A 16,442-nucleotide genomic window follows, 5' to 3' on the forward strand; every position below is an offset into this window, starting at 1 on the left:
CGCTCTCACTCTGGCGCACACTGTCAATTCTCACTCAGCCCTTGCGGGGCACTAAAAGTTGTTTCCTGAGCCAGGAATACATCAAGGGCCAAGAATATATAAGCAGGGAGCAGGAGAGATGCATAGCTAAGGTCCAGGAAAACATAACTTGGTCTAAGTAAATATTGGACTGAAGGATTAGTAGCTTTTGCCACCTATAAAAGCAAGACAGGTATGCCAGCCTGAGTTAACGACCACATGCTCTGACTTTACCCTGGATTGTTTTACCAAGGAGCTGCTGTGGACAAAGAGGACATTTCAACAAGTTCACTTTATGGAGGAAGAGGGGGGAAAAACTAGAAATGACTTTACTTAGCTGAACAATTACCCCTTCCTTTCACTGACATGGGGACTGTACAAAAATTATTTGGCTGTGGAGGGGGGGGCTGAACTTCATTTTTCACACCATAAAAAAGCATGACCTTCCCCTGCATAAAGTAATTTTTTCTTGTGGACTCTCCCCTTGAGTAAGAGTAAAATGCAATAAACTCCCTACAATATCTCAAGATAAGTACTAGATTGATACAATTAATTTCCCCATTGATAACATTAAAGATGGTATATCCCAATTTAAACTTTAATATGTTAATGGAAGGATAATTTTCATACAGCCACTAATTGCTTGTACAAAATGCAGTGGCTAGACTATTAAGTATTAATTGGAACTGGCCGTAGATCTCACATCACTCCTACTTTAGCGTCACTGCGTTCGCTGCCAACAAAGATCAGGATCAATTTTAAGATTCTTTTAATCACTTATAAGGCACGGTTTAGCACCGAGCTACTTAGCCCTTCTACTGAACAGTCACTTACATCGTCCAACCAGAACCTGTTGACCATACCGCGTGCCAAACTAAAAACCAAAGGTGATGGCGCTTTTCCTGCCCTGGCACCCAGACTCTAGAACAATCGCCCCCCTCCCATTAGACCAGCTGAGTCTGTTGACTGTTTTAAACAATCTTTAAAAACCCACTCTTTCAGGACAGCCTTTCCATAACATTCGATAACTTCAAGTGTGTGCTCTGGGTGGTGACTGGTTGCTGTATGCTTTGTGTTCATATGTGCGTTATGTCCCTATGTATTCTTTTCTGTTTTTCTTGTTCTCTTTTTCTTTCTGTGCCAATGTTGATGTAAAGCACTTTGTTAACTGTGTTAAAAAAGGTGTTATACAAATAAAGTTTCATTTACTTACTTACTTCACAAATGGCAACATTTTGACAGGATTGTTGTCATCTACGTATTGCCAAATATACCTTTATGACCTGTGGCTTACACAAAAGCCAGATTTTTTATGTCTTTTTTTTTTTGCAATGAATCTCATAAGAGAGAGAAAACTTGGTAACACTTTACTTTAAGTTTCCCTATTTAGCATTTCTAAGCAGTATATAAACAGTTAATAAATTGTTAATAACACACTATAATGTAATTATAAGCAGATATAAGGACATTTTAAGTGTTAATTAATGTACAATATTTGTCAGAAATTATAACTTACCCTATGAGGACATATTTTATAATATTACAACTGTGTTTTACAATATTTTCATTCACTATCTGTTTATACACCAGCATCCAGTTATAGGCGTCCACAAGAGGAGTTGACAAATATGTCAATAAATACTTATATCTGCTTACCTGCATTATAGTTTATCATTAGTCATTCATTAAATATGTATATGCTGATTATAAATGACAAACAGGGGGACTTAATGTAAAATGTTACCGAGAAATGAAATAAAATATTAATCTGGGACAAGAAAAGGTTGAAAGACCCTCTCTTACTCTTCCAAAAATGATCACTACCCTCTCTTCAGCAAAAGGAAAAAAAATACACAATCCTCCCCCTTTTCTGACACAAATAATTTTCACACAGTCCCTTATTATTCCTGTCTCTTCTTTTTAAAATATAAATACATTTTAAAGGGTCTGTTCTGGAGCATTCCTCTGCTTTCTGTGATGTTGAAGCTGATTTTGATTTTTGTCTTTGCTTGCTCATTCTTTTATTCCTCCACTGAGCCAGCTCTTTTCTGGTGGTGGATTGTGAAACAACAAGAATGTTTTTTATTCTCGTGCGGTCTCACCCACAACATTTGTTTCCAATTTGACAGATTTTGGAACACAAATTCTTGGGAGAGAAAATGATGGTTGCACGATGGTTCAGAAGTAAACCCTTTACGAAAATCCTCCACCTATCCCTCAAATCTCTCCCCTCACTGTCCCGATTGCTCCAAGGCCTCCTCCTTTACTTCCTTCACCTCGACTCCTCTTTCCTCTGTTGGTTTAAGTCCAAACAAAGTCACCTCATCTTGTATTGTGGGAGAGATTGTAAAGTTTTCATTGAGCCCATGTGGAAGTGATTTGGCTGTAATCTCCAGTAATTGTGACTGTAACACAGAAACAGGCTGGAACAGATTGGCCCTGTATTTTTCTTCAGGGTCACTATGGGCTTATCTCAATATTTAGCGTCTTGCCTGATTGAGTTATCATATCACATTTGCTGTTAAGAGCTGAGTGATGTCAACAAATGTAACCTGAGAGCACAAAATGTTGCTTTAAATCACAAAGAGGAAGGTTCCTGTTTGTGGAAAGCACACACATCAGTGTCAGCGCGACCCGCCGAGACCTGACTTTTTAAAATGCATGACATTTAAGACCGCTGTAGAGATGTGAAACAAAAATGCTGTTAAAATATCCACTATTACAGTGTGACCTATCCTAGATCTGAACCCAGTTTCCCCCGACCCGTGTCACACACACACACACACACACACACACACACACACACACACACACACACACAGAAGTCAAGAGCACTCTGCTCAGTTGCTGCTGAGGTGCAAATGGTTTGTCTCTACGCATCACTGACCCAATGCTGCTCCTTCACCTCCTCTCTCCTCTGTCTGCTTCTTCTTGACTCTGTCCATCAATGCTTCACCTCGGTCACCCCTCTCTCCTTTGCACTTTTGTCTCTGTGCCCTTTTCCTCTCTTCCCATAATTTGTCTCTTTGTCCTCTGTTCATCATACTTTCCATCTTTCTGACTCACAATTTGTTTTCTCCCTGCTCTCTCAGCCCCACGGCCCTCACTCACACATCCTGATGAATGAGTAATCTTGTTGCATTGTACTCAGTCATCCTTGTCCATGTTCGATAATGTCTCATTTGATTCTTCCTACTAGTGTTCAGTGAATGGCAGAGACTGAGAGCTGGAAGCCATGCAGTTATCATAAAGAGCATGTCAACTGCGAAGCCACAAAGCCTACAAGTGATTAAAACCCTTCAACTCAGGGTTACTTCATCACAATCATTAGTCTTTTCTTGTCCTACCTTCTGGCTGTAAAACCCACAGAGCCTTACCCTCCCCGTCCGTTAATAATATTCACTCTGCCTCTGATACATTAGCCAGTGAATGATAGGGCAAAGCCCTGGCCTAATTGCTTTCTTCTTGTAAAGTCTCAATTCATTTTTGCTGAGGAGACACGGAGATGTGTGCCTATAGCGTGCGCATGCATGAGCTGACACACAGCAACACACAGAACCTGACGTGCACACTTTCACACACTCGCACTTACATTTACACACAACCCCACCTTCCCGCTGCCGTTTTATGATGGATGGGGCTGAGGATGCATGGGGGAGGAGAAGGGGAGAGAGACTATAAGACTGCACATGTGCGTGTATGTGTGTGTGCGCACGAGAAAGTGTGTGTGTCGGTTGGAAAGAAAGAAAAAGGGAGAGAGTAGGAGAGAGAGAAGCCGAGCTGAGGAGCTCTGATTAACGACACGGAGAAGGGGTCCCAGAGGAGCTGGGGGAAGAGCAAAACTATCTAGGGCCAGCTGAGAGAGAGCGAGAGAGAGAGGTTGGAATAGAGAAAGGGGGAGGTAGGGAGTGGAGGGGGGGGGGGCACAAAAAACAGTGGAAAAAAATGGGGGCGGTGGGAGAATCTGTTTTCTTTTCATACGTTTCATTAAAAGAGATTCACAAACACATGAAACTCTGCATATCCATCATCATCATTGGCAAATACGAGTATGAGCTTTATCCCTGTTAGCTGCACAAAGCACTCCTTCTCTTCTACCTACCAGATACGACACACACCCATCAGATTAAATCTTCTCGCCTTACCTACCTTACGATCCTGGAGCCTGGTGCCTCAGGTTTCTGTCCACGGCGCTGTCAGAAGGGGAAACAGGGTGTGTGTTGCCAGAGCGCAGGCCATCACCTCTCCCTGATTGCACATGAGAGTAGAGGTAATGGGAGTGTAATAGCACCTTAAGTACCCTGCTCTCACTGACACTGGCTGTATAGCATTACCCCTTTGGTCTGACTGTGTGGCAAAGAGTGTGTGTACATGTGTGGACGAGTGGGTGTATGCATTGGCATACGTGTGTGTGCAAGTTTTTTTCTGTGTGCCAATCCGTTTGTCTGCTGTGGATAAGTGTGGAGGTGTTTGTGTGTGTGTGTGTGTCTGCTGAAAGAGGTCTGACTGAGGTTTGAGTGTGTTGTGTTTTCCCTGAGGGTCGTCTGAGCCGTAGCGATCAAAGAGAGAGATGGAGGTTAACTGACCAGACCTGAGAACCTCCACAGAAGGACCTGAGGGACTCCTCTCTGTTAGCCCAGGTACCAATCATCTGACACACACACACAAACACACACAATCAGTAGAGCAGTGAGTGTAGAGGGGGGCAGTTTGAGTGATCCGGAGGGATTTAAAGATCTGTAAGGCCCAAACTAACTTTGTCACTTCACTCATGAAGCCGTAGCCTTTCACACAGTATCCATTACCTCAGATACGTTCTCTACAAAACATCAAATAGCTTTATCCCAACTCCTACCTCTATGCTTTCACAGAGAGATGCCTTCCACTGATATGGAAGTCCTGTAAAGTGAGTGTAAGTTATATAGCGGAGGTCCTTAGAGAGAAACTCAATGACTAGTCTTGTACTAGAAAGTTAGACTGTATTCCTGAGTAGCTCAAAGTAACCGACTCCCACTGAAGGACTGAGAGTGGCGCACTTCTGCTGGAAGTTATGTTGTCAAAGGAGAGAGAGGGAGAAAAAGAACAAGTGCATTCAAGTGTGCGAACGTGTGCAAGTGTGCAAATGTGGAAATGCGCGAGTTGCAGGAGTGGGTGTGCAAATGCACGTGGGTCTGAGTGTGTGTGTGTGTGTGTGTGTGTGTGTGTTTGAAAATGAATGAGAGATAACCATCACAGGCAGCTGCTGTGGTGAGGAGAGACGACTAGCACCAGCTAGATGCTGCAGGGAAGTTTCCTCGAAAACAACATTGACTACTTGTTGATTCCATAGGTTCTTACATCTAATATATATTATTGTAGAAATCAGACATTTTGTGAGAGCTTTGATTCCAAACAGTCTGTCATATAGAACCTCACATCAGTGCAAAAGCATCAGCAGTGAAAAAGTATGCAGATAATTTAATTATATAAAAGTAGAAACACCAAAATGTAAAGATACTCAATCATAAATAAAAGTTCTGCATTAAAAAAACAACTTTTATGAAATAAATAAAAAAATAAATAAAATACAGGAAAATGTACTTACATGTTAAAAATAAAATTATTTATTATACAGAATGGTCACTTTTAATCTTATATTATTGTATTACATGACTTTATTATTATTACTGATTCAAACATATCAAAGGATAAGGCCAGCAAAATATTTATTATTGTGAAAGAGACAAATAGAGCTTACGTCTTTGTGCCATAGACCACCATTGTTGTCCAAAAACTACTGAGCCTCTCCATTGCATTGACTGACATGTTCCCTCATTAACATGAACATGGGCACTGTAGTTTTTTGAGTCAAGCCTTCATACTGGTACACTGTCCGTCTGCCATAAATGGTCACCAGCACAATCAATGTGTGTCGATCTACAGCTGAACATAGTACCCAACAAATGCACTATTTATCTATGTTTGACTAATGTTTGATAAAAACTACAGTGTCCTGCCTTTTCAGGAAATGACTGTGCCTTTAAAAAAAGAATTAAACTATCTATTTGTGAGCTGATTTTCAATACGTGTCTTCAGACCATATCTAAAAGCAAAAGTGTTAATGATGGATTCCTCCTGGCTGCATCACAATGCCTCCCTGATATCTATCCAAGTATCTTTTGTGTGTTGTCCAAATAGGGATATAACAATGTACAGTTTCCATTCAAAGCCATTCATGGCAGTGCGCTCAGTTGTGCCCACAAAAAGTGATGGAAGTATTTGCATGAAGAATGAAAAAATGAGAGCTGTAAGCGTATACCGTAATTAAGTTTAATCATGCATAACTAATCATATGTTGTATGCATACAATGTTAATCTGCAAGTTAAGTGCGATTACAGCTGTCAAAGAAATGTGAAGTAAAATCTACAATATCAAATTGTAGTGAAGTAAAAAGTAAAGTCCAAGTACAGCAAAATTGAAATTAAACACAGCACTTGAGTATTAGTTACTTTACACCACTGCTGTAGTGTATGGTGTCTTGTACAGTATGCTGCATTTCCTGTATGTGAGGAATGGTCAACTGTCCTTTCCCTGAAATAAACAAAGTATATCCTCTTCTCTCTAGTTAAACATGACCCTAACGATGACATTGAGAGCCAGCCTGTTTGGGTAGGTGATGGTGGTGTATGTATCCATGTGTGTGTGTGTGTGTGTAAGGAGGGGTGGGAGGTGGGGCACAGGATCCCGCTGCTGGGTAACATCTCTGTCAGGACGGCTCTGCTCCGTCACCACCCCGCTTCCACACACACACACACACACATGCACACACACACACCCACGCACTCCATCAGCACCCGCTCAGGGCTCATCAGTCGCAATGGAGCACATGTGGCCGGAGTATTCTAAACAAAGCTTTATAAAGAGCTCAACTAAGACGGCCCGATGTGACAGTCAGGGTACTAATGATGCCTGGAGACCCCTAAATACGCCACTGACAGACCTACGGCCTGCATGCCATGCACAGACACATCACACACAAGTTTTCATTTTGGCATGCACTGACAAACTCTCGCAATCACTGTGGCAGGGTGGAACACATGCTCGCAGTGGCAAACACACAGATGCACACAAACTCATACACACACACACCTTGTGCCCAAGGGCATCTGTCCGCAGCCTAAGAGCTCCCAACTGTTGAGGAAAAACAGCTCAATTAGCTCAGTGGAGGAACTAACGAAATATGTCTATACATATACACACACACACACACACACACCACCCACACACATACACACACTCAGAATCGCATTGATCCTTTCCCAGTCTGTGGCTCTAATTGGTGTGTTGATGATACTGTGAGAGTGTGGGATCCTTCAGGCAACCATAGAATGACTTCCAGCTCTTTATTTCTCATTTAAAGTTGAAATACACCCACAAATCCTCCCAGTCGCTGCAAACTATATTCTACCTGATATTCCTTTTGAGATTCTTGTCTTATGTCTGGGTTTAATCACATTTTTTTCTAGCGCGTGGTAATGCCAAACCTGAGAGCACTCCAAGATCACAAAAAGCACACACTGCAGCCTTAAAATCAGAGTGTTCCCGTGCCATAAATATCTAATAGCTTGATGACTTTGTTGCTCCCAGTAGATTGAACAGTTGTAAAAACCATCTATCCATTATGTGCATGTCCATTAAAACTACGCACGCAAATGCTCAATGAGCACCTCCAATTCAAATATACACAAACCCTCGCACACACACACACACACACACACACACATACACGCACACTGTTACAGCAAGTTATTGAGAGCAAATGGGGTAGAGTTATTTCCATAAAGGGTCTCAGTGGGTCTCAAGGATCTCTGCTCCCGCCGACTGGGAGCGATTTAGTGAAGCACACACTGGTATATTAGTAACTGAAGACGTCTGGGGACAAAGCTGCTCTCTACAAAACCCTATCCCTCCACTGTGACCTCTAGAGCATTCACAACTGGGACTGGGAGGCACTCTCCATCTTTCGCTGACTATCTCAGTTTGTTCTCCTTTTCTCTTTGACTTTTGGGTCTCTTTTTTTACTATCTTCTATCTTTCTTGAGAGCGGGGTTCTCTTTTTTATCCCTATATATATTAGATTTTTTTTCCATCTCCCTCCTCTCTTTCCATTCCACCCATATTCTACTCTATTTTCCACATTTCTCTCACTACAGTTCTCTCTCTTACATCCATCCTGTCTCTCTTTCTCTTTCTCTCTCTCTCTCTCTCTCTCTCTCTCCACCCCCCCCCCCATCCCTCCACTCCTTGGCCCCAGGGACGGACTGCTGATAGACTGTGTACACCAGCTGCCCAGGGGCTATTTTTAAGGAGCATTTGTCCTTCTCCTTCCCTCTGGAGACTGACTCAACCCAACAACATCTCGTCCGCGCACACTCACATGTGCGCACAAACACACACAGGCATTAACACATGCACTCATTAGCCCATGAGCATGCATGCCCCACACTTTCTTTCTCGCACACATCCACACACATCCTCCATCCAAGGGCATTCTGTAAATGTAGGGGCAGCTTGTAGCGCCGTAGCCCACTGCTTAACTGCACAGGAGCCCAGGCGCTCCCCAGCCAGCCTCAGAGGGCTCATAAAGCTACCCTCCTCCCAGGGCCTGGCTAATGCGCTCCCTTGTTCTACCCCTGCCTTACAATAGTTTGTAAAACAATACTGTAAAACACTGTTGCCGAGTATTGCGTCAGGCTGCTTTCATCACTAAACCCACAGCAGCCAATAGGGGCACTTGAATAATGCATACAGGAAGTCAGAAGATTCAAGTTCGGTGGCACCCCGCAAACTGCAGCTTAACACCGCTGTAGTCTGTCTTATTTGACCCTGCCTCCACATCATGTTGAAGAAATATAAACTTAAGTACTGCAAAAAGAAAAGATGGATTTGCAGAAACAGAGGAGGAAAACGTTAAAGAGACAGAGAGCTTGTCAGAGACACAAGAATGAGTAAAGCAATTAGTCTGCTCACTGCTAACACAACCGTGAAAAATTCAGAAATGTGAAATTATTTCAATTTTCATTTGTAACCTCGGTAATAATTGTAAAGGAATTTGTTAACAAGCTACTAAATTATGTTCAAAGCATAAAATCTAGGCTGCGAACCTTACTTTTGTGTTGTGTTCAACCGCTGCTGCTCAAAGCAAATGTAAAATATAAAATGAATCCTCAAACAACTGCTCCAGCAACCTCGTTAAGACATTATTTACTTTCATCGTTAGCCAGGGAAGAGGACACTAAAAATCTGTCAGCAGCCTGAAACGCTTCCTCGAGTGTCTGAGCACTGTTTAATTGTGCCATTTATCAGCCAAAAAAAGCCTTCACACTCATAAATAAACACAATGCCCGTGCAAAGGAATTATAAAAATGTCATGGCTAACCCACAAGTGAGGCCAGTGTTGATGCATATTAAGCGATTTAGTCAGTGAAGGAGTGGAGCAAAAATATGATGGTTAATTTAAGAGTCATTAAAATTGTATGAATGTGCATTGCGCTTGCTTGGAGTGGGATTTTCTCTGATCGGTAACGAAGAGGGAGAAAGAGCAATACAAGCTGCCACACATTGTGGTCTATAAACTCACTGATTGATCATGGTAGAGCCAAGCAAACCTGAGAGGGAGGCCCAATCAATGTTTCTGAGACTGTGGAATGTGTGTGTGTCTATGTGTGTGTGTGTGTCTGTGCTCGCGCGTGTGTGTGTGTGCATGCGTGCAGGTCTGTGTGTATTTATGTGTACTTGCATGCAAGCATGCACTATTTTGGCTGTACATGTTTACAGCCTTGTGTGTTTCATACATATTGAAGTGCACGCATTTGTGGATATGTGTGTGTGTGATTGTGTGCATGTGTGCGTGTGTGTGTGTGTGTGTGTGATTGTGTGCTTCCCTCATTTGAGGAAAGACAATGTTCTACATTCCACAGGGGAACAGAGTCATTACCGAAGCAGGAACTCAAGCCTGGAGGCCACGGCTCTGCATGTAGTGTGAATAGATCGAGCTAGTTTCTCACCGAGACGTGCTGTAGAACACACACTCCGCCATTACCAGTGCCCTGCAGTTCAAACCTCACTCCCACCTTATTTCAGCTTGGAAAAATAGGTAAAGTTGACAAAAACAAACAACTTATCTCACCATGGCAGCTCTGAGATGAAGCGATCATTGCATTATGCGCAGACACCACAACCCCATCAATAATTTGTGTATCAAATTCAAAGTAAGTGTTGAGTGGACGTCTGTGAGGTGACTTGTAGATCTAGACGGCGTGAATTCTCTGTGACTCCGAGGCTAAGCTTCATAATCAGCCGCTGAGGGATGTGTCAGCTCTGAAGCCCTCTGCTGCCCTCTGTTGGTGACTGAATCTCACCCAACGTTCCCACACAATGCAGGTAGAGACATATGGCAGCTGTCTATCACTAAATAACAGGTGTGTCAGTGATTCTACCTTCTCGTGCTCTACTCCTCTCCTTTTGTCAATTTCCCTCCTGGCATAAAGCAGACAAAGTATGGCTGAGTTAATTTCCCTTGTTGCTGAAACACACAGGTCATTAGCATGGCCCACAGGAAACTATTGTTCCATCATAATAGATGGCAATCAGAGGTGAGGTCTGATAACGCCTGCTGTCACCTGATGCTCCGTCTGTTTGCTTCTCTCTTTCTCTTTCTCCATCACTATGGCTTTCTTTCCTTCTCGCTTTTCTTAAGTGCAGTTGTGATGAACTCATACTTGCAGATATCGTGTGCATTTCACAGTAATTTGTAGTTTTTTTCTCCCCCTTTTCTCTTGTACTCTTAGCCACTAAATTAAGCATGACATATCTGGGTTACGATAGCCCTATAACACAACACTTATGCTTCTATACAGTGCTGAAAAATCTTTTGATAACACAAATGCACACACATTGTGCACATGTACACTCACCAGTCCTAACCCACACACAAAGATACTTCTTTTATAACCTCCATCTGTGCTTCTTTGGGAGAATTTTCTCTTTCTTTGCACATACATCTCTGAACTTTTTTCATTCTATTCAGACGATTTACAGACCTTTTTCTTGGTCCAGATTTCTTTCTGCATTTTCTGGCATCCTTCTAGTACCAACAATGGGTTTCCAGGACCTGCAGTCATAATCATTGCTATAGACTTCCTGTGCACTCACAGTATGCCACAATAGTGTTGATTTTGATTGACACCACTGGTGATGTGTAAAAAAAATATGAATATTTACAGTATTAGTATTAGTCATGGTAAAAATTCCAGTCACATCACATACATACGCTTAAACCAGCCTTGATCTATAAACAGACTGAGAATGAAGGGCCTTGATTGGCTGAGAGAATGATTGACAGCTGAACGAGTGGAACCTTTGAATGTGAAACTCAAAGGAAAGATGGGAAGCGTGTTTGTGCAGGTCCCAAGGGGGGAAAAGCCTGGGTTTCACACACGCATGCATGCACGCACGCACACACACACACACACACACACACACACACACACACACACACACACACACACATTGTGATCTTGCTCTACTTTGGGCTGTGCTCCACATGAAAGCGTCAATGCTTCCTGCTGTTTGAGATGAGCTGTGTGTTGCACTGCAAAAGAACATACAGGTCTGTATATACATGTAGACGGACAGGTCTGTGTGGAGACCAGAGCAGGTGAGATTGTATCCATCTTCTATGGCCTTTGTGGAATATCTCTCTTTTCCCTCCCTCTGCCTCATTTCCTCTTTCTCCTGTCCTCTCTGTCATTTTGTATTTCTTTTTCTTTCTATCTTTCTCCTCCTCCTCTTCATCTTCTGCTTCTTGTCCCTCTTTTCTTCTTCTTCTTCTTCTTCTTCTTCTCCTTCTTCTTATTTTTCCATTCTTCTTCTTCTTGTCCCCAGAGATTAAAATGAATGAGTTTCATTCACACCCTCGGCTTCTCTCAGGTAAAACACAGAGAAGTGAAATATCTTTTTTTTCCATTCAGTTTTCAATATGCATTTTTCTCATTTATATCATTATCGTTCAAACATGAAGGAACATTTCCATGTTTTATCTAAACATTGAAATTACATACAAACATACAAAATGACAAGTTTAATTACAATCATAATTCTTTCTGTCAGCTTGCTACTGACTCATCATTCCCTCAAAATAATATTTAATATAGAAAGTGAACATACACCGTGTTCTACAAATGGCACTCCACAAATGTGGAGGCACTGTGCCCTTGACTATCCCCCTGCTGAAAGTAAGTCTTAGCCAATTAACAATGTCTTCCACTAGGTCTACATGCACACACACAAACACACGTGTGTGTGCACTCACACACACCCAAACCTCGCAGCTCATGGGACTAAACCTCATTAACTGCTCTGAGACAGACACTCTCTCTTTAATCAATCCTTTTCTAAGACTGCGCGCACATGGAGGAACGGTGACAATACAACACAAGCACATACACAAACACACACACACACACACACACACACATAAGGGGAGAGGGAGAGAGGTTTAGATACATTCACACACTGGTCTCCCAGAGAGAAAAACATGGTCATTTGCCAGGGTGATTCAACTCTAAAACACCCTAATTACATCGACAAAGCCACTTTGTTTTGGTGCAGGATAAAATGTGAATGATTTAGCATATTATTATTATGCCTCTGAAATATTAACCAACCCCGAGGGACTTTATCTGCTCTTTTAAATATATGCAAATTATTTTATTTTGGTTTGGTTTGTTTCCAGTGACTTTTGTGAATTGTGTTTGGATAATTAAATGAGTTTGTGCAGATGTAGAATCGCAGGCAGTGCCTACACGATGATGATCTGCCAGATTAGCATACAAATTAGGAATGTTGCACCTCGACTGCTAATCGACCAACTTTTGTTTTCACTTCAACCTTGACCTATTTGAAACATCTACCCAGTGTCTGGCCTTGGAGTGGAAATGTAAACACTGTTCCCTGGCTTTTAATTGATAAGACTCATTTGATATTGTCCTTCATTCCAAACACTTCTCATTTCTCTTGTGTCAGGCTCTTTCAATTATGATTGTCCTCCTAGCTCGCTGCATGCTTTTTCATACAGCACCACCGGATTGATGTTGCACTGATCTTGTGCGGCTCTGCATTGACTTAGCACTTTTAACATTGCCAGATGAGTGGGTGAAACAGTCTACTTCTGTGTGAACCAGGTACAAATCATCTCCTATCCAAGGTTGAGGAGGTCTTTTAAATGACGTAGTGGACCTGGAGCAGTGGATTTGCAGAGCGCCAACATTTCAGCTCTGTCTTACTTCACTGATTGCCATGTGAATCCCTGATGGGTTCCGCTTCGTACATAATCATTTCCCTAACATGGGATAATTTGATTCTATTACTCTAACAACAGCGCAAACAAATTGCCTACGTAATTTATTGTGCCAATAATAGCAAAAACAGATGTGGTAATGGCACTGTGGCTTTCCAACCTCACATTTATATGGACTTAAAACCAAACTGGATATAATCGTTAAAATACATTTACGAACACCCAGCATCACGTTTACTTGAGGTATTTTCTGTGTCCAAACATGCATAATTATGGTTTGGCAAAGTGGTGATCTTCAGGCTCCGTCAGTGAACCTTCATTTTTGCACCCACACAGTTCCAGGTCTTTTTTTCCAAAAAAACCCCCATACTTTTTTTTTTTTTTTTCACAACTTCCCCTCAGCTTTTCCACAGCTTTCTCTCTGCTTATCAGGGTGATTTCCTGTGAGGAGGTTCAAGACACAAACAACATCCGTGTATCTATTCAGCTATATTATCTTTACTAATACTGCATTTCTCCCGTGGAGTATCTCACCGGCCCTCTCCTGTACTCTCCTCTGTACACTCTAAAGTACCTCCATTCACTGGTGTTCTATATGCCCTCTAAAGCCCTCTGCTCTGTCCCATTTCTCCGATTGCCTCGGGTCCTTTTTGACACCTCTGGCATGTTAATGGGCCAATCAGAGACACTGTCCTTGAGAATCTCACTTTGGCTCATTTTCATACCCCCCTCCTCTCTCTCCCAGATTTATAACCTCTGCTGCTTACAGCTCCAGATGTTTTGTTCTGGTTTTTACTCTCTGTAATTGCTAATTCAATCTAGTTGTAAAGGAGCAGATGCTCTCAGGACTTGAGCATACCTGTGTGGGTTCCCGTGTGTGTGTGTGTGTGTGTGTGTGTGTGTGTGTGTGTGTGTGTGTGTGTGTATGCTTTCTCGCCCATGTACAAAGCAACAGGATTTACTGTAACACCCTGACATATAAACATAAGTCTTTGCAATTACACCAAGCTCATTTCCTTATGTAGGGGAATAAGACAACAGCAGTTTTAACTTGCCAAGAATTGCACACTGGCATCAACTTCCATTATACTCTGAATTACTGTCACCCTTAAATCACCGCTGCTGAGGTTTGCTGGTTTAGCTGTACTGACAGTTGGCTTTGGAGGTCTAAACTGTGGTGGGAGCCTCTCTCATCAGCCTCCTCTCATTTTTTTTTATCATCCTACATCCTTTTTCTCACCAGGGAAAGTGGCAATCCAGTCCAGTTTAGAGAGAAAAATAAACAGACTGGTTATCCACAGGAATGTGAATGCTACTTTAGTCCCATTAGGAACATCTGTGTGTGTGGTTTGAGATCACATCGGGTTGTCTATGCGACTTTGAACATGTGACAAGTGGACTCATTGTTTTAGTATATTCAGTACTTACATACCATGCCAGATATGCTCCGTGCAATCTTACATATATCTGTGCAGTGCACACATATTTATTACACATTTACATGAAAGTACACACACATTAAAAGCGCACACATCAGTCCTTGCTCTCATGCCCACACACGCACGCTCCACAGTGGACCTGTCATGTGTCATGGAGACAGGGGTCAGATACTGTGTGATGTGTGTGGGGGTTATATCGCTTGGGAAAAGGACTAAAGATCTTACCGGGGCTGCAAGAGGGCCAACAATAACAGCCTGAAATATAACAGCAGTGAAAGAACCCTTGCTCTGACAGGAGGAAAGCTGGGCCCCAGTGAGTGACTCTGCAGATCAGAACCTCTTCTGTGGGCACAAAGATGGGCGGGATCGTTAATTCATAGCTAATGTACAAAACAAAGAACATTGTTTTCTAATGGCATTGTAAAACTGCGAGGGAAAAAAAAAGGCACAGAGTGTTTCAAGAGATTGAAAGCACATGTTTGAAGAGAAAGAATAATAGCGGAGTTGTAGAAGCGGCTTTTCTTTTTCTTTTCTTTTCTTTTCTTTTTTTTTTGGTGCACATTCCCAAGTCAAGATGATGTTCCGACCACATTTGTCATGGGAACTTCAGCCATGTAAACACACAGCCTCGACCCCCAGCGGTAGCGCTGACTGACACACACGCTCACATGTGCACACAAACCAAGCACACTCACCCATGTGCAATACTCTCTAGTACTAGAAAAGTCAGAGTGCCCCCTAGTGCTGCTTGTCTTACAATTACATCATGTGCCTTAGTTTTCCATCTACTGAAACTCTAAAGTAGAGCGAATTGATGGTCAACAGAAAAGCGAGATGATGAATGGAATGTGGTTGTAAATTATGAAATATCCAGATGGAAATTATGGGTCTACAACACTTCTTACTGTCTGCCTTGACACTAAGCACACTGTTTGAGAGCAGATTTCTATAATTAAGCCTAAGTTTTTTCCCTAGACTGCATAGCACTATACTGTATTTAGAACAAAACACACACACACATCCCTGGATACACACACATGCATCCTATATATCAGTATACAGAATTCTGATCTTTAAGGACACAGGGGTTTTTCAATCAAGTCTTTGATTGAATACTTTGCCATCCTCAGCACTCACTCACAAATACACACACACACACACACTGTTGACAGAGAGTGTCTTGAGCAACATCATTTACCACTTAGGCCCCTCCCCGAGGACCATGCCATTCTTAATGCGTGGCAGATAGGTTGATAGCTCTAGTTTCTGTCGAGAAGTGCATGTCAATCAACAGCTCGCGTCAACGTCACCGAGGCAAAGTGTTTCTGAAAGATCTTTTTTACTGAGTGCCTTTCTATCCTTCCTCACACACAAACATACTCAGACATGCACAAACACACACACACATACACACACACACACAGCCATTTCCATCTCAGCAATCACTTCTCCCAGAGTTCTCCTCTTCGGACGTGTAACAGTAATTGAGGTTGCTCCCTTGGGTGCAGTGCATTCTGGGCCGTTAAGTGCTGTTTCTTGTTGTTTTTTTCTCAAATGGGTTGTATTTTGGCTATTGTGTTGTTTCTTCCTGCTCTCCAATAGAAGTGTAAGCCGTGGGCCGTATTTACACGTATCATTAGAGAAT

The sequence above is a fragment of the Thunnus thynnus genome, chromosome 9, assembly GCF_963924715.1.
Source record: "Thunnus thynnus chromosome 9, fThuThy2.1, whole genome shotgun sequence".
Taxonomy (NCBI): domain Eukaryota; kingdom Metazoa; phylum Chordata; class Actinopteri; order Scombriformes; family Scombridae; genus Thunnus; species Thunnus thynnus.